Raw genomic sequence first — 26,278 nt, forward strand, 5'->3', positions numbered from 1 at the left:
TCTGTGGTTTAGCACCTGCTTTCAGCCAGGGGCATGATCCTGGAGTCCTTGGATCAAGTCCCTTTTGGGCTCCCAGCATGGAGCCTGCATCTCCCTCTGCCGATGTCTCTGCCTCTCTCTCTCTCTCTGTGTCCTCTCATGAATAAATAAACAAAATCTTTTAGACATAATAAAATAAAACCCAGTACATGCAGAAGGAGATCTCTGCCACCTGACAACTGTGTAAATTTATCTTGGAAAGTGAAGAACCCCCACCCCCCCCACCCCACCCCCACCCCCGCCCTGTAAGTAGGATCAGCCCTAATCCAGAGGCAGCCCATCCAGGTGCCTTCCCGAAGTTTCAGCAATCAAAAGCATTCTGTTTGTGATAAGAAAACCATTTCCCCCCACACCCTGACTGGAATGTCCCTGAATAGGTTCATGTTGACCTGAGAAATCGATTACCTGAATGCTATGCGATTCCCGCGGTTCTTTTGTCTTTAAGCGGTTTTTTTCTTTTACCTTTAAAAGATGCCTGTAATTGCTAATCGGGGCTCTCTTCCTCCTCGGAGGCGGAGAGCCCGTTTGCGCAAACGTTCAATAAACCCTCTTGCTAGTTGCATCTGCCTGTCTGGGGTCTGAGTCTCTGGGGCATCCACCAGGACACGTTGGCACCCATGAGCCAGGGTCCAACATTTGGGGGCTCGTCCGGGATCCGAGACGCCCCAGGCTCAATCCTAAGACCGGTAGGAGGTAAGACCGAGCTCGCTAAATGTCATATCTGTCTGGTCCGTTTGTCTGACTGGCCGGGTCCGTATTGTGCCGGGTCTGTATTGTGCCTGCAGGACGCTGTACTCTGTATTTGGACCAGCGGGGGAGGCAGACGTGCCCTGAGACCCCTGGTCCCCCTCCGGAGTCGGACTCCTGAGTGGTCTGGAAGAGGAACGGAGCCCGGCACTCCCTCCTCTTCGGGGACGGTCGTTGTTGGCGACCGCTCCCATCTGAATCTGCTGCGCCGATCCTGTCATCTGTGTGCGTCTGTCTGTTCTGTGTCTTCCTTTCCTGTCCTCCTCCTCCCCGCTCACCTCTTTTCTACACCCGCGGGGCAAACTGTAACCACCCCTTTAAGCCTCGCTCTAGATCACTGGAAAGAAGTCGCCGGCCGGGCACACAACCTTTCGGTCAAAGTCAGAAGACAAAAATGGGTCACCCTCTGCTCCTCAGAGTGGCCGACTCTCAACGTCGGGTGGCCCAGGAATGGAACTTTTAATATTGACATTATCTTGCAGGTGAAGGCCCCGGTCTCTCAGCCAGGACCCCATGGGCACCCTGATCAGCTCCTGCAGAGGAGGGACAGCGCATCTACAGAAAAACGTCCCCGGGGCGGATGGGAGGCCGCCCCAGCTGCCTAATGAAATCGAGGATGTTTTCCCCTTGGTTCGCCCGACCTGGGACTACGACACTGCTGCTGGGAGGGAGCGGCTCCGTCTCTATCGCCAGGTACTCCTAGCGGGTCTCAAAGGGGCAGGGCGACGCCCCACCAATTTGGCAAAGGTACGTGCTATATAGTGCAGGGGAAAGATGAGACGCCGGCAGGTTTTCTGGAAAGATTAATGGAGGGCTACCGTATGTATACTTAAAGAGAAAGAGATAAAGGAAACGCAGTAAAGAACTGACTGGGATACTGGCCACCATAGTACAGGGCTCAGGGCAGAGTAAGTCAGGACAGAGTAAGGACCTGGGAGACAAAAGAAAACCACGGGTTGAACGAGACCAGTGTGCCTACTGCAAGGAAAAAAGACATTGGGTTAAAGATTGTCCAAAAAAAGGGCCAAACCCAGGGACCTAAGAAGAAGCCCATTCCCGTTCTGTCCCTAGAGGATGAAGATTAGGGGTGTCAGGGCCAGGAGCCCCCCCCCAGCCTCAGATAACCCTTAAAGTGGGGGAGTCAACCAGTGACCTTCCTGGTTAATACGGGAGCTCAACATTCAGTTTTAACTGAGGCAGAAGGACCCTTGAGCTCTATCTAAAGATGCATTCTTTTGCCTAAAGTTAAGCTCTCAAAGCCAGCCTACTTTTGCCGTTGAATGGAAAGATCCTGAGACGGGGATTCTCAGGACAACTCACTTGGACAAGGCTACCACAGGGATTCAAAACCTCCCCCACCTTGTTCAACGGAGCCTTGCATCAGGACTTGGCAGAATTCGGAGTTGGCCATCCGGACCTCGTTCTCCTGCAGTACGTGGATGATTTGCTCATAGCGGCTAAGACAGAACAGGATTGTGTAAAAGGTACGGGGGCCCTGCTCGAGATACTGGGAGGACTGGGGTATAGGGCCTCCGCCAAAAAGGCCCAAATAGGCCAGAGACGAGTGACCTATCTGGGATATCTCCTGGAAGGAGGCCAGAGGTGGCTGACGGAGGGCCGCAAAAAGGCTGTAGCCCTGATCCCAGCACCCACTAATGCCAGAGGGCTACGAGAGTTCCTTGGCAGTGCCGGGTTCTGCCGCCTCTGGGGACCCGGGTTTGCAGAGCTGGCGGCTCCCCTATATCCTCTCACGAAATCCAACACCCCCTACCACTGGGGAAAGGAGCAACAATTGACTTTTGACAAAATAAAAAGGGCCTTATTGACCGCCCCTGCCCGGAGCTTCCCAGATGTAACCAAGCCATTTGCGCTATATGCTGATGAACGCTGAGGAATAGCCAAAGGGGTCCTAACTCAGAAACTGGGACCCTGGAAAATACTTTTCAAAAAATTAGACAGCGTGGCTTCAGGATGGCCCCCATGTCTCCGAAAAATAGCGGCTGTGGCAGTCCTGGTAAAAGATTCAGATAAGTTGGCCTTCAGCCAACCCCTCACTGTGGTGGCCCCCCCATGCCATAGAGACAGTCATCCGCCAGCCCCCTGATCGATGGCTCTCAAACGCCAGGTCACCCATTATCAGGCCATGTTACTGAATTCCGAGCGGATACGGTTCGGAACAGCTACATCCCAAAACCCGGCCACCTTGCTTCCAGAAACCAAGTCCCCCTCCCTGGTAATGCATGATTGCCACCAGATCCTAGCAGAGGTCCATGGCACCAGAGGGGACTTGACGGACCAGCCTTTGCCAGATGCTGAAGCAACCTGGTACACCGAGGGGAGTAGCTTTCTACGAAATGGTGAGCGTAAAGCCGGGGTGGCCGTGGTAGATAATTCACTGTCCGGGGCATCAGCGAGGCAACGACCCAGTAGCAGAGGGGAACAGGATGGCCGATGAAACAGCACGAGCCGCTGCACTAGGCCCACAGGAGGATGGACAGAAGCCTTCCCCACCAAATGAGAAACTGCCCAGGTGGTTGTCAAGAAAATCCTAGAAGAAATTTTCCCCTGGTTTGGACTGCCCAAGGTAATAGGGTCGGACAACGGCCCCGCCTTCGTCTCCCAGGTAAGTCAGTTGGTGGCCAGATTACTGGGGATAAATTGGAAATTACATTGTGCATACAGACCCCAGAGCTCAGGACAGGTAGAAAGAATGAATAGAACAATTAAAGAGGCCCTAACCAAATTGACATTGGAGACTGGCACTAGAGACTGGGTCCAACTCCTCCCTATGGTTCTGTTCCGAGTCCGGAACACTCCCGCGCGCCATGGGCTAACTCCTTACGAGATTCTCTATGGAGGTCTCCCACCAGTGACGGACTTACTAGATTCTGCTATTGACCCTCTTGCTAACACTCCCCGTTTACAGGACAGGCTAAAGGCGCTCCAGATTATCCAGCGCCGGATCTGGAAACCCCTTGCGGCTGTTTACTGCCCCGGAGACACAACCTGTTCCAGATCGGTGACTCCGTCTACCTCAGGAGACATCAGTCCAGGACCCTTGAGCCCCGCTGGAAGGGCCCATACACCGTACTACTAACCACCCCAACCGCCTTAAAGGTAGACGGCATTGCTGCTTGGGTCCACGCCTCACACGTCAAGCGCGCCCCATCAAGGAGCACCTCTGACGCCAGCCAGGACGGACCGGGCGAGCCACGCCAATGGAAGCTTCACCACACCCAAAACCCGCTCAAGATAAGACTTTCAAAAATTGTTCAATGAGAGTTGTTATATTCCTACCTCTCCTAGCGCTCTTCACCCCCGCCAAAGGTAACCCTCATGCCCCCAAAAGGTTAACCTGGCAGGTACTAACGTCTGGGGGTGACGAGGTCTGGTCCATAACTAAGACTGCTCCCGTGGGAACCTGGTGGCCTAACCTATATCCTGACTTATGTAAGCTAACCATAGGGGCCCCCAGCCCATGGGACCTAGAGGGATACTTCGACACCTCTAGGGCCCCCAACCGAGAAAGCCCTCCAGGGCGACTGGGATTAGACCCATGGGGAGGATGTGGCACGCCTGACAGAAGAGCCATGCTAAGCACTCTTCCCTTTTATGTCTGTCCCGGGTACTACAGAGATCGCAGGCTAAATCCCACCTTGGAGGGGGGAACACTTCTATTGTAAAAATTGGGGGTGCGAGACTACGGGAGACACAGGATGGGAGGCCCTCCTCCTCCTGGGATTACATCACTGTCAAGGCTAACTATACTCACCCGGGGTTACCAGGAACTCTGCAATACTACCGCCCCGATTTTAGGGACTGACTCTTACCTGGTGCCCCAGCCAGGAACTTGGTGGGCATGCAACAAAGGCCTCACCCCTGTGTGTCAGCTAAAGTTCTAAATAGCTCAAACGACTTCTGTGTCATGGTGCAGACCATACCCAGGGTGTTCTATCACCCTGCTGAAACTCTAGAAAATCAGTATGATGAACATCCCACCCGTTTTTGGCGCGAACCTGTCTCCCTAACCTTAGCCATTATGTTGGGACTAGGGGTCGCTACTGGGGTGGGTACTGGCGCAGCTGCTCTGATCCAGGGCTCACGATGTTATTTAGAACTCCAGGCAGCTGTAGATGAGGATCTACGGGCACTAGAGCAGTCCGTTTCTAAGTTAGAACAGTCCCTCACCTCACTTTCAGAAGTAGCACTTCAAAACAGGAGAGGCTTGGATTTACTATTCCTGAAAGAGGGAGGGCTGTGTGCGGCCCTAGGAGAAGGCTGTTTCTATGCAGACCACTCTGGAGTCATTAGAGACTCCATGGCCAAACTCAGGGATAGGCTAAATAAAAGACAAAGGGACCCGGAGGCCCAGCAGGGCTGGTTTGAAGGCTGGTTTAACCAGTCTCCCTGGATGACCACCCTAATCTCTACCGTTATGGGCCCTCTAGTTATCCTGCTCCTGCTGCTAACTTTCGGCCCCTGCATCCTCAACCGGCTGCTCCAGTTCGTCCGAGAAAGATTGTCTATTACCCAAGCTCTGGTATTAACAATGTCGGGCCCTCCAAACTGAAAAAATAAATGTTCCCTAAGATTTTAAGGTTAAAATCAGCCCAAACAAAGAGGAGGGAATGAAGAACAACCCCCCCCCACCCCCCCCCACCCCCCCCCCCCATAAGTAGGATCAGCCCTAATCCAGATAATCCAGAGGCAGCCCATCCAGGTGCCTTCCTGAAGTTTTAGCAACAAAAAGCATTCTGTTTGTGATAAGAAAACCATTTCCCCCCACACCCTGATTGGAATGTCCCTGAATAGGTTCATGTTGACCTTCTGAGAAATTGGTAACCTGAATGCTATGCGACTCCCTATGCGACTCCCGCGGTTCTTTTGTCTTTAAGCAGGGGGGGGGGGGGGGTTTCTTTTACCTTTAAAAGATACCTGTAATTGCTAATCGGGGCTCTCTTCCTCCTCGGAGGCGGAGAGCCCATTTGCGCAAATGTTCAATAAACCCTCTTGCTAATTGCATCTGCCTGTCTGGGGTCTGAGTCTCTGGGGCGTCCACCGGGACACATTGGCACCCGTGAGCCAGGGTCCAACAGGGGCCTGCTTCTCCCTCTGCCTGTGTCTCTGCCTCTCTCTCTCCGTCTCTCTCTCATGAATAAATAAATAAAAAATCTTTAAAAAAAGAAGATATTCTAAAATCGTCCAGAGATTTTATTTTTATTCACATTATCATGTCATAGAGCTCAATTATTAAATGAGATACTATAAATAAACTGTGAAATGTGTTACAAAAGATTGAATTTAGCATACTTGAAACTTAAAGTGTATTTTTGTTCTGCACAGTGATACTAGCAGTGGCAGATAAGCTTTTTGTTTTGTTTTATTTTGTTTGTTTTAAATGAGCCTGCTCTTACATTTAATAATTCTGAGAATTTTAGCTAGAGGGGATCCTGATCATCCAGACAGCCATCTAATCCCAAGGCAAGACACTGAGCTCCAGAGAGGTTGTGAATTTCCCAAGACAATGTTTGTTATAGAGTGTGAAGTGGCAATGGTAACGCTATCCTGAGTTACAGTTCCTAGCTGCCAAGAACCAGAAAATACAACCAAAACTTTTTTTAAAAGACAAATGTGTCCTGATTTTGTCCTAGTGTATTTCTGGCCACAAGGAACATCAACAACCAGTAAATTAACATGTTACTGATGAAGTTTTGGAATATAGGTGAGTTTTGGTGGGTGAGGTCTGGACCCGACAACCAAGAAATAATTCTTGAGAGGTCTTTGGTGCAAAATGGTGGTTTTATTAAAGTACAGGGACAAGACCCATGGGCAGGAAGAGCTGCTGCCCTGGGCCTGTGAGGGGTGGCTGATTATATATCTGGGAGTTGGGAAGGGTTTGAGGATACTGTACTTACTCTCTAAGGAATTTTGGAAGCCAGTTCCCAGGACCTTGAGTGTGCTAGTATTGTTGGGGAAAAGATCACTTATTACTGTCTAATAAAATTTGAGTCATGAGACCCTTCAGATATACATCTGTGGGCCATGTGCTTGGAGGATGATTTCCAACATGTATCTTGGGGGATAGAAATAAAGGAAATTTGTAAAGGAATTTTTATATGGTAAAGTATACTTAGAGGATCCTGGGGTCAGGCTAAGATTACCTTCTGCCCTTAGCAAAGCATGAACATCGAGGCAGTTGAGTCTGTAGAGGAATTTCACACTCCCTATTTCAAGGACTTGTCAATGTGCTTTGTCCTCAGTTAGTCCTCTGTTCTCCCATCATTACTGGCTATTAGAAACCTTCAGATTTTCACATGGTGATGATTTTTGAGAAATAAAAGCTGAAACTTGCCTTGAAAGACAAGCATCAAATATTAAAAGATGACTGAATAGAGACACAGAGAGAGAGAGAGACAGAGAACTCCAGAGAAATCTACCTGTGAAGTGTTCACTTACTTTTCAAAAGAGGATGACGCCCAGGACAGCAGGAACATTTCAAAAGTTGTAAACCAGAGAGGTGTCTAATCAACCCTAATAAAGAGATTTATTTTCATTCCAAAGGGCCAGAACCAAGGGACTTTACTTTTTACTTTCTATGGAGACGTTTTTCTTTAGGAAGACTAGTTTTCTATTCTCTCAGGAAAGGAGGACTACCATGCAAGCCATCTTACATAAATTCACAAAATCATAATTGTGGTGGTCTTCTCCAGTAGAACAATCCCTATATGTGCAGGCCTGACCATTTGGCTCTCATTGCATTTCCCTGAGGTGTACAGAAGTGAGATGTGCAGAAATTACATGGTTATTGGTGTGAGTAATAATAATATCCTTTGACTCGGACATCTCATATTTGCATTCAGGAATATATAAATAAATATAGATGCTAAAAATGCACCATTGGGGAATGGTGGTGTAAGGAGCTCTGTGTATCCTGTCTCATGAAACAAACACAACTAATAAAACTGATAAAAACAAATGAACCATGAACAATAGGTAGGCAAATTTGTTAGTAGCAGTCACTTTATGAGAAAAACAAAGCATTCTTTCATACTAAAAACAAGAAACACCAGAAATTGTTTTAAACCCACAGGAAAAGAGATTTGATAAAGGTAATTATTTCATTATAAAAGATTTTAAAATATATACCTTCTTTCTTCTATTAACCGTGTTATAAAGCAACTATAAATCACAATGTGTTTATAATTATACTATCGGAATTATAACAATAGAAATATAAAATGTATAACAATAATGGCACAAAAGGGGGAAGAGTAAATAGAGCTCTACAGAATTGATATTTCTATCTAACTGGAGTTGAGTATAAATCTAACGAAGATTCTGATAAGTTAAGGTACAAAAGGTAAGCCGTAGGGCCACCATTAAGAAAATAACTAAAAGTGTGAAAAATCATTACAGAAATTAAAACTAGAAACTATTCATTTAATAAAAGAAAGTAAAAAATGAATAAAGAAAAAAATGAATAAAGAGAATTCTATGTATTTTAAAGTAGAAACATAGAAAACAAAAGGCAAAATGGCATACATAAACTCAAATATATCGATAATAATGTCAAATATCAGTGGATTAAATAATCCATTCAAAAGGCAGAGATTGTCAGACTGGATAAAAAAAAAACAAGATCCAAATATATGATGTCTATGAAGGATATACTTTAAATTCAAACATATAAATATTTTGAAATTAAAAGGAGAGAAAAGGACATGCTATGCCAACAAGCATAAGAAAGATGGAGTGTCTAACATTGCTATCTTGCTAACATTAGACAAGATACACTTTAAGAGACAAAGTTTACTATAGACAAAAGGGATGTTTTCTGATGATAAAATGATCAGTCCATCAAAAATACATAACAATTAAACATATATGCTCTTAATAACAGAGCCCAAAATAAAAGAAGCAAAATCTGACAGATTTTGAAAAAAGACACTCAATTTAACAATAATAGTTGGAGACTTCAATGGTAATTTCAGGAATGGATAAAACTAAAGAGAAAGTTAGCAAAGAAACAGAACACTTGAATGACATTGTAAGTCAACCAGACCCAATAGATATCTATAAAACACTTCACCCAACAACAGCAGAATATAATTTTTCTCAAGAGCACATGAAACAAATGAATAGAAGTCACACCATAAGACAAATCTCCATAACTTTAAAAAGACTGACATCAAACAAAATATTTTCTCTGATCACAGTAGAATGAAATTGAAAATCAAGAGCAAAAAGAAATTTCACAAATATTTGGAAATTAAAAACATACTCTTGGGATCCCTGGGTGGCGCAGCGGTTTGGCGCCTGCCTTTGGCCCAGGGCGCGATCCTGGAGACCCGGGATCGAATCCCACGTCGGGCTCCCGGTGCATGGAGCCTGCTTCTCCCTCCACCTGTGTCTCTGCCTCTCTCTCTCTCTCTCTCTCTGTGACTATCATAAAAAAAAAAAAAAAACATACTCTTAAATAATCAATGGATTACAGAAGAAATCTACAAGGGAAATTAGAAAATATTTTGAGGTAGATGAAAATGCAAGCTACAACATATCAAAGCTTCTAGGGTTGAAAGAATTTTAAAAAAAGATATCAAATAAAAAACCTACCTTCCATATTAAGGTATTATAAAAATGAGCAAACAGAATCCAAAGTTACCAGAAGCAAAGAAATATATGAGAGTCAAAATTAATGAAATAGACAAAAGGAAAACAATAGATAAAGTCAAGAAGTAAAAAATTAGTTCTTTGAAAAGATCAACAAAACTGACATTCTCCTAGCTAGGTTGACAAAGAGGAGATTCAAATTACTAAAATCATGACTGAATAAAGGAACATTATAGACCTTACAAAATTAAGAAGGATGTTAAGGAAACACTGAGTAACCATATGCCAACAAAAAATTATTTAGGTGAAATGGACAGGCTTTGGCAAAGATACAAACTACTGAAACTGATTCAATATAAAAAGAAAAGCCTAACAGAGCTACAAAAACTAAAGAGATGGACTTTATAATTTCACAACTTCCCACTAAGAAAAGCCCAGGCTCAGCTGACTTAACTGGTACATTCTACCAAGCAATATAGGGAAAAATACGAATCCTTTATAATCTCACTCAAAGCCTAACAATTCCATTTACAATGACATCAAAATTAATCTGCTTAGTGCTTGGGATGCCTGAGTGGCTCAGCGGTTGAGCATCTTCTCAGGGCATGATCCCAGGATCTGGGATCCAGTCCTATATTGAGCTCCCAGTAAGAAGCCTGCTTCTCCCTCTGCCTATGTCTCTGCCTCTCTCTCTGTCTCTCATGAATAAATGAATCTTTAAAAAGTTAATATGCCTAGTGTTAAGTTTTATATAAAGGTGGTGTGAAACTTATAAACTATTTTGGAAAAAAGTTATAGAAGACCAATAAATGGAAAAACAACCTGTACTCATGAATGAGAGGAACTAACACCATTAACATGGCAATATTCCCAAAATTATCTACAGATTCTTCCCAATCTCTTTCAACATCTCAAGTGGCATTATTGCAGAAATAGACAATGTATTCCTAAAATTCATATGAAAATGTAAGAGATCCAGAATATCCAAAATCTGGATATAAAAAATCTTAAAAAGAACAAAGATGGTTGTCTCATACTTTTCAATTTCAAAACCTACTACAAAACTACAATAATCAATATGATGTGATACTGACATAGGTTAGACATATCTAGAATTGTGTTTCTGAAAACAAATCCTTGTATTTATGATTTTTTTTTTTTTTAAATGACAGAACAATCTAGTGGAGTAAGAACGGCACTTCCAACCAATAGTGGTAGGGCAAGTGGATATCCACATGCACAGTATGCAGCAGTTCCCCTTCTTTACACCACACACAAAAGTTCACTTAAAATGGATCACAGAGGAGATCCCTGGGTGGCTCAGCGGTCTGGCCCCTGCCTTCGGCTCAGGGCGTGATCCTGGAGTCCCGGGATCGAGTCCCACATCGGGCTCCCTGTGTGGAGCCTGCTTCTCCCTCTGCCTGTGTCTCTGCCTCTCTCTTTCTCTCTGTGTCTCTCATGAATAAATAAAATAAAATCTTTTTAAAAAATGGATCACAGACCTGATTATAAGAGTCAAAATTATAAACTCTCAGAATAAAATATAAGAATAAATCTTTGTTACCTTGGGTTGGTCAAATCTTTTTAGATGTGCCACCAAATACACAAGAACAACAACTAAATATATATAAATTGGACTTCATTAAAATTAAAAGCTTTTGCACTTCAAAGAATACCATCAAGAAAATGAAAACACAGCCCACAGAACGGTATGAAACATTTGCAAAACATATTTATTATGAGGGACTTGTATTCAGAATATAAAAAGAACATTTACCACTTAATGATAAAAAGACAGAAATGAAAATAGACAAATGATATGAAAAGACATGTCTCCAAAGAAGTTACACAAATGTTTAAAAACTACATGAAGTGACATTCAACATCATTAGCCATGAAGGAAATGCCATTCAAAACCATAATGAATATCAGTTCATCCCAACAGAATGGCTATAATTTAGAAAAGAAAAAAAAAGACATTAGCAACTGTTAGCAAGAAATCAGAGAAATGTGGAGAAAATGAGAACCCTCCTACATTGTTGGTAGGAATATAAAATGGTGCAGCCACTTTGGAAACACTTTGGTAGTCTCATAAAAAGTGAAACAGAGTTGCCATATAACCCACTGATTCTATTTCTAGGTACATAATCAATACAACCAAAATCAGAGGTCTGCACAAAAAACTTACACATGACTGTCCATTGCAGAATTATTCACACTAGCCAAAGAATGGAAACAACCCAAATGTCAATGGATACATGAAATGTTGTCTACCCATACAGTGCTATTGTATTTATCTATAGAAAGGAATAAAATACTGATACCCACTACAGCAGTGATTCTTGAAAACATGTTACACAAAATAAGGCAGTTACAAAATACCACTTATTACGTATAATATATGTAAAATTTATGTACAGTAGTGAGAATAGATGAATTACAAAGATAAAAAAGAGATTGGTGGTCACCTACAGCAGGAGGGTTGGGAAGTAAATGAGCAGAGTCTGTTCACGGGAATAGGCTTTCTTTGTGGGGCAATGAAAATGCCCTGAAACTGATAGTAATTATTGCTGTAAAATCCTGTAACTGTTAAGTAACTCAACTGTACACTTTAAATACGTTGTATATTACGTGAATTATATTCTAATAAAGCTATTACATTAAAAAGCCGTTGGCATTCTTTAGCATCTGTCTACCGATTGTATGTTGCCTATGAAAATGTCAAAGTCTAAAGTGCTGACTTAAATGTCCGTGGGCTAGACAATCCCCAGCCAAGGCTGCATCCTGGGGAACAGCATCCTTGGTCCTAAGTCATCTGGACCAGCTCTAGTCTGCTCACCATCCAGGATCCACACATGGTCTCTCCCTGCCCAACCCTCACCAGCCCGGGGCTCCAGGCTTTACCTTGTAGCTACAGAAATCTCATGCTGAAAAGGCAAAAGAGCTTTAGTGTCTCAGTATTTCCAGGAGAACTCATGAGGTTTCTGCTGATGGAACCAGTTCAGGTCCTAGGATCACCTTTCCTTCTGAACCAATCATGACAGCAAGAAGACCGGAGACTATGTGGATTCAGTGAGGCCTCTGTAACTTGCCCACTAGCCCTAACATGATCACTGTGGGTAGGGGACACAGAGATGCACACTGACTTGACAGTCATGTGCAATTTCTCTCTGACTGCATGGCTAAGAGTAGGCAAAGGAGGGTTCACTGAGGAGACAGCGATGTGATTGGGGGAGAGACCAGAAGCACCATCAAAGCTAACCAGGCAAACAGCCAGAGGAAGGAAATGGAAAAAAATCAGCAGTTTATTTAATGCATGTCCTGGTCAGGATATTAATTGGTTTATGTTTTATCCTAAGAAATATTGTCTGTAAACAGTTGTAAATATGAGCATGGAGTGTTCAGATTAGTAGCTCAGAAAATGTATATTGGCTGCAGTGAGACATCTATTCCCGGTAAGTACTGGATCACCAGCATCCCCTAGACCTTCTCGAAGCACACAGCCCTCACCAACAGCTCTCCAAGATTCCCCAGTGATTTTACAGTAACTCATAAACCTCTGATAGCAGAGGCTGAGTTCAGGCTAAAGAGCAAGAAGAGACCTTACCAGAGAGATAAAGTACCAGCCGGTCAATCAGGGGCCACCTGCACTTCCAGAGGTAGCCTTCCTGGAATGCAGCATCTCTTCTCCACAGTAAGATCGTTTTATGGGTCACTTACCTACTAGATGCCAGATATTGTGCAAAGGGCTGTCAGGATACAAAGATGAATAAGACATTATCCCCGCCTCTGAAGAGCAAAGCTGGAGAAGAGACGACCATCCTCAGGTCTATGGATGACCAGTGGGAACTGTCTTCCATGAGGTCAGGGATCCAAACCTCTTTGACCCTGGCTCCTGGTAGGTGAAATGCTTCTGGGCGCAGAGGCATCCGGCAAACACATGCTGGATGGCCAAGGGCAGAGATGACATGAACTCAGTCATTATGGCTGCATCATTCAGAGATCATGGTTTCTGCTGTGGAGGTAAACAGCATCCAGGAATAGGCGGCATTTTCCTGGTCTTGAAAGACAGCTGGAATTTACACACAGCTGGAGAAGGAACTACATGAAGAAAGCGTGAGGGGCTTCCAGGAGGAAGTGCCATTGAAAACAAAACCAAAGACAAGGTGGCAGGAAATGAAGAGAATATTTAGTACAAAGAAAACTAAATTCTCTAAATCTGGCTAAAGAGAAAAAAGTAGAGAAAGAGCTACATAAAAGGAAACCAATGGCTTTTTAGGGGCAGGGTGGGAAGTGGAAATGAGCTTCTGGCTGCAGAGCTGAAGAGCTTAAAGACAGGTAGGAAGTAATGGGGTGCCACAGTCTATTTCTGGTTTTGTGCTTAGGGCGGTGGGGGCAGGCAGGCACCTGGCCTTGGGAATCCAAAACAGAGGATGATCTTGGCCGACCAAAAACAACCATAGCCTGTAGGAACTGAATCAGGTCTTCATGAAACTGTGGGCTTCTGTCCTAACAAAATCAATCAAAATTCTTATTTCCCTAAACATGCCTTGCAGAAGTATTTCTCTATCCCAGTAAATTCTGTGATGAATCACCACCACAGTTTTTTTTTTTTTTAAGTGAATGATTAAAGGCCTTTTTCCCCTCAAGATTTTAATGATATTCTAACAAGCAAAAACACATATTTTTAACAAGGACCATATCCTTACTTTTTTTTCTGAACGAATGAGTTAAAGTGTTGCCTCCTTACCTTAAATATTTGTATTTTATTTTAGCTCTCTTATTAAATATTTTAACAAATTATTCAACACAGGTTATGCTCATTTTAAAGCCTCTGCTGCACAACTCAAATAACTAGAAAAGCCATTGTCATGTTGATTATAAGTAGGTGTCACTATTTTTAGACGAACACTTTAATCATTGTAATTGTGTTAGTAATTTTCATACTTACTGCCTGAAGCACTGGAGTTGAAGACAGCCATGCCTTAGGGGTCTAGTTTGCTGCTATAAAGAAAAAGACAAACAAACAAAAAACTGAGAGCTGATTCCTAAGAAAAGTCAGAGACTTGCTCATTCTGTAGTGAACACAGTAGTATGCCAGGATATATTTCAAATTAAACAGTCACAGCAGTGCCTTTTGTGTGGGTCTGATACTCTCAGAAGATGCTCTGAATTACTGAGGTCATGATAATCATTCCCTCACGGAACAGGGAATATCTCGTTTCCGAAAAAGAAAAAAGATGTCTCTAGGCATAATTACAAATTGATAATTAGTTTTGAGAAACAAGTAGCCTGAGGGAGATCCAAAGAACCCTAAGCAAACCAGAAAGCCATTGTGCAGGGAAAACCTAGGTGGTGCTTCTTAAAGGGAGATGTGGGATAACCTGGCTCAGAACAGTCAGGGGAGAGTTGGGTAGGAATAAGATATTTGTACTGAATCTCAGAACGTTACAATCAGTATCCATGAGCAAGGTTCCTAGAATCTGTATTTTATTCTATTTATTTATATTTTTAAATATTTATTTGAGACAGAGAGCATGCACAAGCAGGGGGAGGGATAGAGGGTGAAGCAGGTTCACCGCTGAGCAGGGATCCCGGATAGGGCCTCGGTCCCAGGACGCCGGGATCATGACCTGAGCCGAAGGCAGATACTCCAATGAATGAGCCACCCAGGCACCCTAGAATCTGCATTTTAAAAAGCTCTCTAATTTTCTAGAACTAAGATTTTAGAATTCCTTCACAAATGTCAGTGATTGCCATTGTTAAAAAACAAAACAAAACACTATTTTTAAAATGTTTTCGGAGCAGTCGGGGTAGTGCAGCGGGTTAGCGCAGCCTGCAGCCCGGGGTGTGATCCTGGAGTCCCAGGATCGAGTCCCATGTTAGGCTCCCTGCATGGAGCCTGCTTCTCCCTCTCCCTCTCTCTCTCTCTCTCTCTCTCTCTCTCCCTCTCTCTCTCTGAATAAATAAATGAATATTTTTTAAAAAATGTTTTCCAAGCTACTTTATTTAGGGGGGCACATTCAGGTGCATCTTGTATAAGGACAAGTAAAAATAAAGAGACAATTCTGTCTCTGGAAAATAGAGGAGGGGAAGAGGCTGCTCTATGCTCCTATTTCTCAGAGCATTTACTTTAGGAAAGTTATCCTTATAAGTACTCCCTCCTCTCTTTGAAATGTATATAATAAGTCCTTATGAACACTAGATGGGTCTTTTGGCAACTTTATGATCTGGGAATGTCTTTCTCAAGGACCTGAGAAATGCAGATATTAGAATAGTTGAGGACTAGTCACGTTCATCTTGGAGACCTGGGTTGTACCTCTTTGGTTCTAGGGGGATGGTATTACTTTCTCTCTTCCCAGTCTCCCCCAGACTGCCCCAGATGTGTGTCCCATTCAGCCCAAACCTTTATTCAGTAGCAAAGGCAGTCTTCCTCTACTGCTATGGAGAGAACACCGGGATTTTGTTTTTAATTACAGCTCCCCAACAGTCGCCCAAGTGAACTGCTGACAAGGACATGTGAGACGCCCTGGTGGTGACGACAGCTAACCTACTGAGCATATCGCTGTTAAAGGCAGGGCAATTCAATTTCTTTGGCACTAGCAGTAGAAATAAGACAAGGTCATGGGTTACCAGGTCACAGCTCTGCTTTATGTATTAGCTGTGCTCCTGGAAAACAAAGAAACAAAGACACACATGTAGTGTTAGGAACAAGGCAAGTGGCCCCAGATGGAGCTGCTTACACTAAGCCTCACACCCAGGCTGGGGTCTGATTGGGTTGGACCGGAGCTGAAATGGTCCAATGTGAGGCCTGTGGTGCACATAATTTTGCTTTCAGGCTCACAAGTAGATTAGCCTTATTGAATGATCGTGAACTGCAGTGGCCTCTAGGGAGAACTTTTAACCCCAGATAGGCTCAATCATTTATGAGGCACCCTTGAGAAAAAGGGGCCTCAGCCAGGCACTCAGGATAAAGGGGAGAGCTTCAAGTGAACAGGCTGAGACCCACAGGGTCTTTGCTGTGAGAGCCTTTGCTACAGAGCCTGCATATGGGACCCTGGGAAAGCTGGCTGAAGCTGCAAAAAGTGGGCATCCTTGCAAGTCACTATCCCTAGATCTCTGAGATGAGCACCCTTAACCTCCAGTGAGATCAAAGTGACAGCAGATATGTCACTTGTTAATTCTGCCTCGGGCTGTTTTATCTGTGACAGTTGAACAATGTACATTTACTCACTTCCTTCTCACATAAGGAGGCCTTCTGAGAGCAGCAGTAGGAGTCTGTAAAATAGCAACCTCCCCGCCTAGCACAGGGCCTGGCAAACGCTTGCTGCCTCTATAAAGCTGCTGTTTTAGAAAGTCTTTTATTTCCATTGTAATGCACATATGAAAATAAAGACCGCCCAAATGAGAACAAGCAGCAGCTTTGTTTTCGGACTGTAGCAGATTGTAAAGGAGTCCCTCACCATCACCTGCATTTGGGCAGATACTCAAAGGCAGGCATAGGACTAAAAGAACTCCAGAAGGGGGAAGAGACCGGGCTTCAGAGGCACACTGCTTGGTCACTGGGGTGGGGAAGCAGAGAGGGGCCAGCCAGAGCCGGCACCCTGTATGAATGGGGAGGAATGTGGATTTGGCTTTCTGCAGTTGGTCCAAAGTTAGAAGCAGAGGCAAAAATTAGAGAAGCTGCCAGTTATTAAGCAAGCCCTTGCCACTTTGAACTAATTGTTTTCAGGAATTACTGTTTGACTTCCTTGACTAGAAGATCCTAGATTTAAGAAATTTACAGTTTAACTTGTAGAAAAAAATTTTTTTTTGAAGATGAAATAATCTCTCTCTGGCAGGACAGATGGCCTCAAAATTTTATTTCCTCTGTGAACATTAACTGGTTTTGTTTCTAATGCAGTGATCTCAAATATATTGTCTATACTTAATGAATTCACAAATGCTCTTTAAACCAGTTAAGACAACCTACTGGTTCCTTCATTAATTAATGAGTAAAACGAAGTTGCTGACATATGTACATTGTATATGTTTATGAGTCATGCTTTTACTGTTTTGAAACGTTTAATTTTAAAATAGGTGTATTAAAAACACCAATATGTGAAGCTTTTCCATGTTTATTCCCATACAAGTCTTCACACAGTACCTTGCGTGTAGTGTGTATCCAATACATGTCTGATGAACAGCCTCTCCATTAATAAGAATGGCTAATAGTGAACCCGTAGATACATTTCCTTCACTCCTTTTTAATCGCAGGAATATAATCTTATAATCTTTAATAAAAATAATATTTCAGTAGTTCTTTTTTAATGGAGTAGTTAAGGGTTTTTGGCTTACTAAATAAGCTGATCAAAATGTGGAAATAAGGTGTATATATTGACTTATATATATTAAATGACAAGAAATAACATGCATTTTTTAATGAAAAATGTGGAGTATACACATAAATCATAATCCCAACAAAAAAGGTAAACACCACTCTCAAAGTTCCATACTACCAGGTGACATTTCTCAGAATAGGCATCTTTATAAACTCCAAGTCCATAATTTGGCACTTGAAATGGATTTCATTGCTTATAACAACATAAACAATTTCAGAATGAAGTTTTCCACATCCATGTAAGGAAGATCTTCAGCTACTTGATAGAAACCAATATGTGAACTAGCCAAAAAATACAGTGGGCTTTAAGCAGAAAAACATGAGAGAATAAATAAGCTATAGAGACATTGCATGAGGAATAATGACAGATACAGCTTTGAAATGAACATATAATTTACAGAAAGTAAATATATTTGTGGAGTAGTTCTATTCAAAAGTAAAGCAGTTTCATATAAATTTCAGCAGCAACATATAAAAAGGATGATATGTAATGCCCAGTAGGTTTTATCTAAAGAATGAAAAGCTGTATTAGCAGCAAAGAAATCAATCAATGTAATTCGCTCTATTAAGAGAATAAAGGAGAAAAACCATATGATCTTCCTAATAGGTGCAAAAAAGCATTTGACAAAATTCAATACCTATTCCCGAAAACAACTTTGCACAGATGGGAATAGATGGAGCTTTTTCAATCTGATAAAACCATCATAAGAAAAATCTACAGTTAACACCACACTTAACAGTGAAATATTGAACTTTTTCCCAATAAGATGAGAAGAGAGTCGAGGATCCTCATTCTCACTATTTCTATTCAACACTGTATTGCAGGTTTGCTTACATGAAAACTTCTAAGGCATTTAAAAACACCTACTAGACCTCATCATTGGATTCAGCAAAATCACAGGCAGACTACAAAGTTAGCAGATAAAAACCTACTTTTAAATATATAGTAGGAGCAAAGATTTCAAAATTGAAAATACAGTTTAAAAATCCATTTACAGGGCCCAGTGGCTTGGCGCTGCCTGCAGCCGGGGGTGTGATCCTGGAGACCCGGAATCAAGTCCCATGTCAGGCTCCTTGCATGAAGCCTGCTTCTCCCTCTGCCTGTGTCTCTGCCTTTCTCCCTCTCTCTCTCTCTCTTTCTTTCTCTCTGTGTGTGTGTGTCTATGAATAAATAAATAAAATCTTAAAAAAATAAAATAAAAATCCATTTACAATAGTAACAAGAGACATAAATTATTTAGGACATTTTTATTCACCAAAGATTATAAACATTCTGTCTTGATGTCTACATGCATGTTGGACCTTGGGCAGAGTTTTATACACAGTCTAATTTGATCTTCAAACAGCTTTTGAGGTAGATTTTTTTTTCTATATAATTTGTCCACATGACACAGTAATAAAGAGACAGAGACAGAAAAAAAACATGTACCGAGGGATCTAAACATCTTGTGTCTACTATATGTACCTTAGGGAAAGTCATAAAGTATGTTATTAGTCCATTAATATTCTAATGGGAACATTTTCCCATACATATTGATAGACCAAAAATGGTCTTGGAAAATTTTATTTTTTAATTTTTTTAAGATTCTTTTTTTTAAGTAATTTCTACCCTCAGTGTGGGGCTCAAACTCACAACCCTCAGATCAAGAGTCACACACTCCACCTACTGAGCCAGCCAGGTGCCCCAAATTGTGTGTATTTTAAAGTATTTTTATTCATTATAAACAAATGCTATAGGATAAGATAGATTTATGTAGGGAAAAAGCAAAATAAATTTTAAAACAAGAAAATGGTGCTAATAGAAATAAAAATTGGTGTCCCAATAAAGGGCAAAAAGAAATATACTTCAATATGCTTAGTTTTTTAAATGTCTTGAAATATTAAAAGTACTCAAGTCACATGGAATTAAAATGAAACATTAACAAATGCATGCATAAAAAACTATACTGCTGTCTTGGCAGTCCCACCTACTGCTTTGATGACTTGTTGGAAGAACTTACATAGCTCAACATTATTATTATTATCATGGTTAAGATTTATTACAGGAAAGCATAAAGGACAAGAACAACAGGGAAAAAATATACACAGGTGAAGGCTAGAAAGGACACTTAATGAATTTCTTGTCCTTTTGCATGGTCTGTGCAAAGATATCTTTTATCTTCAACTGTGAACTATAAGGTCCCATGATGCTCTTGCTGGGGAAATTCTTTAAAGGTGGCTGGTCATCAACCTACAAATTATTAGCCACGGTGTGAACCCCAGACATGGCACCAGGTGCGCATCACAAACCTTAGTACTCACTTTCAACATGTTGACAAACTCTTTCACCCCTACCCACCACTTCCAGGTATATAGAACATCATTACCCAGGAACTACGTGAACATTCCCGCAGTTTAGTTCTCCAAGTCTGATACAGGGTCATCACCATGGCTATAGTCATATGTGAGCACTAAAGGAAACAGATCCATTACATTACTTATTTTTTTGAAATTGCATGAGGGCATCTATAGGGAGAATGTTGAAAGGATTTGTGCCTGGAATTCTGACAAAGTCCTTTCTTCAAAGGTAAGAAAGTGTCAGGAAAGGACAAATCAGGCTAATAGACAGCCTGTTCAAGATTCTAAGGTCAGGACATAACTTTTATTAGGCAGCTAAACTCCTGTCTATGACAGGACTATCTCTGCCAGGGGTCAAGATCCCGGGGTACAGGCTGACATCATAAACAGGGCATAGCATAAGAATCTGAGTTCTTCCTAATTGCATACTTTTGTGTAGTTGCATAACATAGATGGATAAATAGACCGACTACCCTTTGAACTTCTGATAAATGTGTAAGAGATGTATCTTATAAATATTAAAAAATTTATACCTATATCTGATGCATCCTTATGTACCCTGCTTTAGCTCAATATGCACTTAACATTTATTTTGGTATACTGACACAATCTGAGCATGTTAATAAGTTGATATGCATAAAATATTTTTTCCAAAGATCTTTTTTTTTAAATATCTTATATATTTATTTATGAGAGACAGAGACATAAGCAGAGGGAGAAGCAGGCTCCCCACAGAGAGCCCAATGCGGGACTCAATCCCAGGACCCCCGGATCACACTCTGAGCCAAAGGCAGATGCTCAACCACTGAGCCACCAGGTGCCGTCCAAAGATCATTTTGATTCTGTACATGAAAATGAAAACAATCTTTAAACTATTTATTATTATTACCAAAAAGGACATCCTTCGTATGGTGCATAAATAAGCATTCAGTTCATGATGTTGGCAGTGCCATAATCAAAACATCACGATTTTGAGAAAAGGAAACAAAGTTTCACTGCAGACTTTACTTAATGAGCCACAGCTGCAGAGAACAGAGCTAGAACTGCCTCTAAACAAAGAATGAAAACACAGAGGTGGACTCAGGCTGTATAAAGGTTTGCAGCTAAAAGCAAAACTAAGATGAAAATATGAAATATTGTACTTAACAATTAAAGATATATTAAAGAAAAGATGTGTCATTATACATGTTATTTACTTAGTATATATGAATTCAGCATTACAAAAGTATAATTAATCTGAATTGATTTCTTGAGTTAATACAGTTTTATTCATTTTGTTATAATTAATCTGGGAGAGATGATATAATTTCATATTACATGTAGGCACTTACACAAGAAAAACAGCACTTATTTCAAGTAGTTTATACATTTTGATGAGTAAAGATAATATAAAATAATGAAGAAACAAAATTAAAAAAACAAAAACAAAAGTGCCTAAAATCTTTTAAATATCATGTGGAATTAAAAGAGTAAATGAAAAATCAGAAATAAAAAAATATGACAAGAACAATATATAGAAAAATTAATCCCTAGAATTTAGAAGTGGGCATTATCAGGATATACAAAGACTTTATGCAACTTTAAAATTTTTGTCATCAGGGTCAAATTGGAAGAAAAAATATGGATTATATTTTTCCACAGTTGGTTGAGTGGAATTGGAAGAAATAATTATAATTCTTTTTTTTAAGATTTTAATTTATTTATTCATGAGAGACAGAGGGAGAGAGGCAGAGACATAGGCAGAGAGAGAAGCAGGCTCCATGCAGGGAGCCCAATGTGAGACTCGACTCCAGATTCCAGAATCACGCCCTGGGCTGAAGGTAGACACTCAACCACTGAGCCATCCAGGCATCCCTCTTTTTCTTTTTTTTAAACAAGAATGTCAATGAAAAAAAAAAAACTGGTAAAAGACAAAAGTTGATATTGGGGAATATTTTTAAAATAGGTATTCTAATTATAAAAAGATTAAAAATATATCACAGGGAATATGGTTAATAATACTGACCATAAATACCATATAACTTTGTATGGAGAGAGACTTACCATGGTATTTTGTAATGTATATAATGTGAAATCACTATATTGTACATTGGAAACTATTGTAATATTATATGTGAACTATACTTCAATTAAGATTTTCAAAGAATAAAAAACGTAAAACATACTTCTCATCCACCCTTGAAAATTTATCAATTAACACTCCTCTATGTCCTCTGAGGATCTCAAATAACTAGTAACCATATTATGTCCAGGAAATAAATATTTATTATTTATGTATCCTCTCACCCTCAACTAATGCATTTAAACAACTTTTGAAAATATTGTGGCATGAAGTAAATTTTGTGAAATATTTCTACAAATAAAAGTATAAAACAAAGAAAAAAGAGAAAGAGAGAGAAGTAACTTTCTAGTTTTGAACCTAGGGGTGTGTTTTGTCTGCATTGTGCAAGGAGTTATCTTAGGTGGTTTTTAACCTTGGTTGTATGGAGACATGATTGATGGACCATCAAAAGAGAATTTTGATGGAAAACCAATCTTGGGAATATTAGCAGAGGTAGAGGACCCAACAATCAAAATGAAAACCAATACAGCAGAGATATAAACTACCTGAGGACAGTATTTACAGAAAGGGCAGTGAACAGTGAAAAACACCACATAGAAGTTTAGTGGGTAGGGAATAGGAAGATGTTTTATTTGGAGTTTCGGTGATTATTGATGCTTTTGGTGAAAGCCTTGTTTATTGAAAGGCAGAGTCAGATAGTTTTTTCTGTTATCTATTACTGCGAAACAAACTACCTTAAAGCTTAGTAGCTTAAATCAACTACTTTATTTTTTTTATGATCTTGTGGGTCAGGAATTCAGAAAAGATTCAGGGGGAGAGTTGGCTCTGATACATTCATAAGGCATCAGCTCCTAAGATGGCTTTATCACTCTCACTCACATGTCTGCCACTGTAGTGCTTTTTCATCTCTACCCCCTCTCCCTCACCACTCTCAATGCTCATTGAACATAGTTCTGCATTTTCTGGCACCTTCTCACAGCACAGTGATCTCAAGGCAACTATGCTTCTTAGCAGGAGGCTTGCTACCCAAAGACAGAAAAGCAGAAGATCAAAGGCCGGTTAAGGGCTATACATGGAATTGGGACAAAGTAATTTCTGCCATATTGTGTTTGTCAATGCTATACACAGTTTGGCGGTGTTCAAGTGGACAAATAGACTGGGTGGTGACATAGGATCTACTGCTTGATGGAGGAGTTGCAAGGTCACACTGAGGGAGAGCATGTACCATACTGAGGTCATCTTGAGAAAAGACAGTTGACCACAGAAGAGTTAAGGGAATTCTAAGCAGATAGGAGACTGCTAGGATGGCGAGGAAGGTTCAGTGTGTTTGAGACTGAGGGAGTAGATAGAGCTCACACCACAAGACCAGAGATTTGAAGGAGGCCCCAGACTATTTAATTCAATAGGCTAGGCATTTTTAGTTGTGAAGTAATCACAACTAATCAGACTTGTAGCTTCCTTGATATAAATTCTTTTTCCAGTTGATAGGTTATTGACCTGAGTCAATGAGAACAGTTATGGAGAGACTGAAGTGGGAAACCAGCTTGGAGGCTATTATGGTAATCCACACAAAAGAGTAGTTGGAATTAGAATTTAAACAACAGAAATAGGAAAGAGGAACTGGAAAGACTGAAAGGATGATTCAGACATAGAGAAAATTGTACATTATACATCTTCAAAAGTAAAAAAAGAAATTTTCCTCTAAGAACAAGAACTAGACAAGGATGTCCACCCTTACACTTTTATTTAACATAGTACTGGAAGGTCCTAGCTACAACACTCGGATAAGAAAAAGAAATACAAGTTACCTACACTGTTAAGAAAAAGGTAAAATGTTCACAATTTGCAGATAACATGATACTAAATGGAGAAAACCCTAAAAACTCCACCCAAAAACTACTAGAACTGATAAATGAATTCAGTAAGTTGTAGGATATAAAATGAATATACAGAAACAGGTTGCATTTCTACACATGTGTAATGAATATCTGAAATAGCAATTAAGAAAACAATCCCATTTATAATTTCACCAAAAAGTATAAAATACATCAGAATAAACTTAACCAAGGAGGTGAGAAAGCCTGTATTCCAAAAACTATAAAACTTTGATGATACAAATTGAAGATTACAGAAACAAATGAAAATATATTCCAAGCTCAGGAATTAAAAGAACCAATATTTTTAAAATGTCCATAATACTTAAAGCAATATACAGATTTAAAGTGATCCCTATCAAAACACTAACAGCATTTTTCACAGAACTAGAACAAACAATTCTAAAATTTCTATGAAACCACAAAAGAGCCTGAATAGCAAAAGCAATCTTGAAAAAGAAGAACAAACCTGAAGGCAGCACAATCCTGGATTTTAAAATATACTACAAAGCTGTAGTAATTAAAGCAGTATGGTATTGACACAAAAATAGACAATAGATCAATGGAAAAGAATAGAGGGCCTTGGGACACCTGGGTGGCTCAGAAGTTTGGCACCTGCCTTCAACCCAGGGCGTGATCCTGGAGTCCCGGGATCGAGTCCCACATCGGGCTCCCTGCATGGAGCCTGCTTCCCCCCTGCCTGTGCCTCTGCCTCTGTGTGTGTGTGTCTCGTGAATAAATAAATAAAATCTTAAAAAAAAAAAAGAATAGAGGGCCCAGAGATAAACCCATGTTTATGGGGTCAATTAATCTTCAACAAAGGATACAAGAATACACAATGGGGGAAAAGACAATATCTTCAACAAATAGTGCTGGGAAAACTGGACAGCTATATAAGGAATGAAATTTAACCACTTTCTTACACCACACACAAAAACAAACTCAAAGTGGATTAAATACCTAAATGTGAGACCTCTGAAACTATAAAACTGCTAGAAGAAAACAGGAAGTAATTTCTTTGACATCAGCCATAGCAACTTTTTTCCAGATATGTCTCCTAATGCAACGGAAATAAAAACAAAAATAAACTAGTGGACTATAATAAAACAAAATGCTTTGCATAAGAAACCATCAACAAAACAAAAGGCAACCCATTGAATGGGAGAAGATATTTGCAAATGCTCTATCTGATAAGAGGTTAATACCCAAAATATGAAAAGAACTTATACAAGTAAATGCCAAAAAAAACCCCAAAATCAAAGCCAAAAACATATAATCTGAATAGAAATAGGAGAGGATCTGAATAGACATTGTTCCAAATAAGACATACAGATGGCCAACAGACACCTGAAAAGATGCTCATCATTAATTATCAGGGAAATGTGAATCAAAACCACAATGAGATATTACCTTACACCAGTCAGAATGAGTAGAATCAAAAAGATAAATAACAAGTGTTGGTGAGGATGTGGAAACCCTTGTACACTGTTGATGGGAATGCAGACTGGTACAGCCACTGTGGAAGACAGCATGGAGATTTTTCAAAAACTTGAAATAGAATTACTCTATGATCCAGTAATTCCATGAATGGGCTTTTACTCAAAGAAAATAAAAACACTAATTTGGAAGGCTACATCATTCCTACATTTATAGCAGCATTATTTGTAATAATCAAGACAGTAAAGCAACCTAAGTGCACATTAATAAATGCGTGAATAAGGAAGATGTATATACATACATATATACATATATATATGATTATATCTCAGTCATAAAAAAAAATTGAAATCTTACCATTTGCAACAACATGGATGGACCTAGAGGGTAAAGTGAAATGAGTTATTGAGGGAAAGACAAACACCCTGTGATGTCACTTGTATATGGATTTTTGAAACAAACAAAAAAAGACACCAAAAAAACAGACTCTCAAATATAGAGAACAAACAGGTGGCAGTCAGAGGGAAAATGCATAAGGGAATGGGTGAAATAGTTAAAGGTAAATAAGAAGATTACACTTATCATGATGAGCACTGTATAGAATTGTTGAATCATTGTATTGTACACCTGAAGCTAATGTAACACTGCTTTATTACATACTTATATATTATATATACTTGCTTTTTTAATTTCAAAAAAGATGACATATAGGGAAAATACAATCATAAATATATTTACCATTTGTATTAATACTTAATAATTATATATACCGGGATGCCTGCATGGCTTAGT

Source organism: Vulpes vulpes, chromosome 12, assembly GCF_048418805.1.
Source record: "Vulpes vulpes isolate BD-2025 chromosome 12, VulVul3, whole genome shotgun sequence".
Classification (NCBI taxonomy): domain Eukaryota; kingdom Metazoa; phylum Chordata; class Mammalia; order Carnivora; family Canidae; genus Vulpes; species Vulpes vulpes.